The 1652-nt window shown below is 39.2% G+C and overlaps 1 long non-coding RNA gene across 1 annotated transcript; it reads left to right on the plus strand.

The window, feature by feature from the left end:
• Positions 1-776: 776 nt before the first annotated feature.
• On the plus strand, positions 777-1382 carry LOC120749663 (uncharacterized). The gene is made up of 3 exons (XR_005699722.1): positions 777-884; positions 1006-1091; positions 1196-1382. It is a non-coding gene; the product is annotated as an uncharacterized LOC120749663 (long non-coding RNA).
• The last annotated feature ends 270 nt before the right edge of the window (positions 1383-1652 follow it).

The following is a 1652-nucleotide window of genomic DNA, read 5'->3' on the forward strand; positions in this document are numbered from 1 at the left end:
ATGAGATGAATATCATACATAATAAAGTAATTCCCATTCAGATTGTTCATCTGGGCCCAATCACAATTTGGCCAGAAGATCTGTTCTGAAATAGGAAAGAAAAAATAAAGGACATAAGGGAGTTAGGCACTTAACATCAGGATTTTAAGAGTACTTAGCTTTTGTCTGTCATGACAGTATGACTGAACCATCTAGCACCTCACGAAAAACCCCAACCTCCACTGTATTTCACAGAGCCATCCCTCCTTTCTCCAAAAGCTGAAACCTACTCTCATTTTTTCTCTTGGATTACCCGCCACATACTAAAGTCTCTTAACTATCAGCTATTCTTTATCAGCACCCACTGTTCCTGCTCTGAAACTTCAAACGTAATTTCATCCTTGGGCACCTACTATTTTGTTAAATGCTCAGGGCTATGTATCCTTGAGGCCCTACTATGTTTCCTTATGTAAAGCCTTTTTTTTTTTTTTTTTTTTTTTTTTTTTTTTTTTTTTTTTTTTTAACTTAGCATGTTCTCTCTTTTCTTAACATCCCTGCATGAGCCTTCCCACTTGAGTTTGAGCTTCTTATGTTCAATTAACTTTAGCTCATTTAACCTTGAAAGGGCAGCTGCTCCCCCACCAGGCCATGTAGCCCTCAACTTCTGCTACAGCTGTGTTAATCAGAGAGTGTGAATTAAAACTCAGGGGAAGGGTGGAGCACTTTTACAGGCAGCTTTTTCCAGAAAAGTCTCTGACTCCATCTCGCTGGGATTGGTTAATGGGCAAGTACTATAGAGCAAAGGCTGGAGGGTGAGTTTTATCTCTCTTTACTTGGTATTCTTGCTGGGATTAAAGCACGTGGAGTTCTGCTACTAGTGGCTTGCAGCACTGCTTCATCTTGATGTAAGTGTTTATGTCCTTTTTAACTGCATAGAATCTCTGGCTTGCTGACAGAACAGGATGCTCTTCTTGCTCTCAAAACAGTTTTAAAAGGATTGTTGCTGTGGATTCTTTTTATCTCCAGGTTTCTTATGTGAAACACCTCATCCAGGAGATGGGATAACTAGCCTAAAGCTTGGAATGTGAATTTGGGTTTACTGCTCTGATTGTGTAGGTGCCTGTGTTAAGAATGAAACCGTATGTTCACTTGAGGGAAAAGAAGACAATTATTCCTTTCATGTTTTCTTTCTCTTATCCTCTTCCAATGCCTTAAGAAGTTTCATGAGGTTTGGATCTGCAGATGGGCAAGCATGGAACGTATATCCTTTAAAGAGAGGAGAATAATGAGTTTTAACCTTTCATTTTGGGAGTATTTGTGCTTTTGACTGAGGACTGGCTTTTAGGTTGTGATTCACAACAGTTTTTAAAGTGAGGTGGTGACTTCAGTCCTAATAAGTGTTTCATATTTACCACCTCCCTGTCCTAGCTGAATTGCACTTTCTGTCCTTGCAGTTTTTGTCCATCTCTGTGTGTGCATCTGTACCTTTCATATATGATATAAAGTGACAGCTGATACCAAATGATATTGACAGGCCTGTATTGAACTTAATTACTCTTCAGAGACTGGCATGAATCAATCCTCATAAAATTCATCTGTCACTTTGTGATGTGCCAGTTTTAACATGGAGGAGATGAAAGGAAAAATCTCTGAGAAAGGAGGCCATTTTAACA

The sequence above is a fragment of the Hirundo rustica genome, chromosome 2 (genome assembly GCF_015227805.2).
Source record: "Hirundo rustica isolate bHirRus1 chromosome 2, bHirRus1.pri.v3, whole genome shotgun sequence".
NCBI classification, from domain to species: domain Eukaryota; kingdom Metazoa; phylum Chordata; class Aves; order Passeriformes; family Hirundinidae; genus Hirundo; species Hirundo rustica.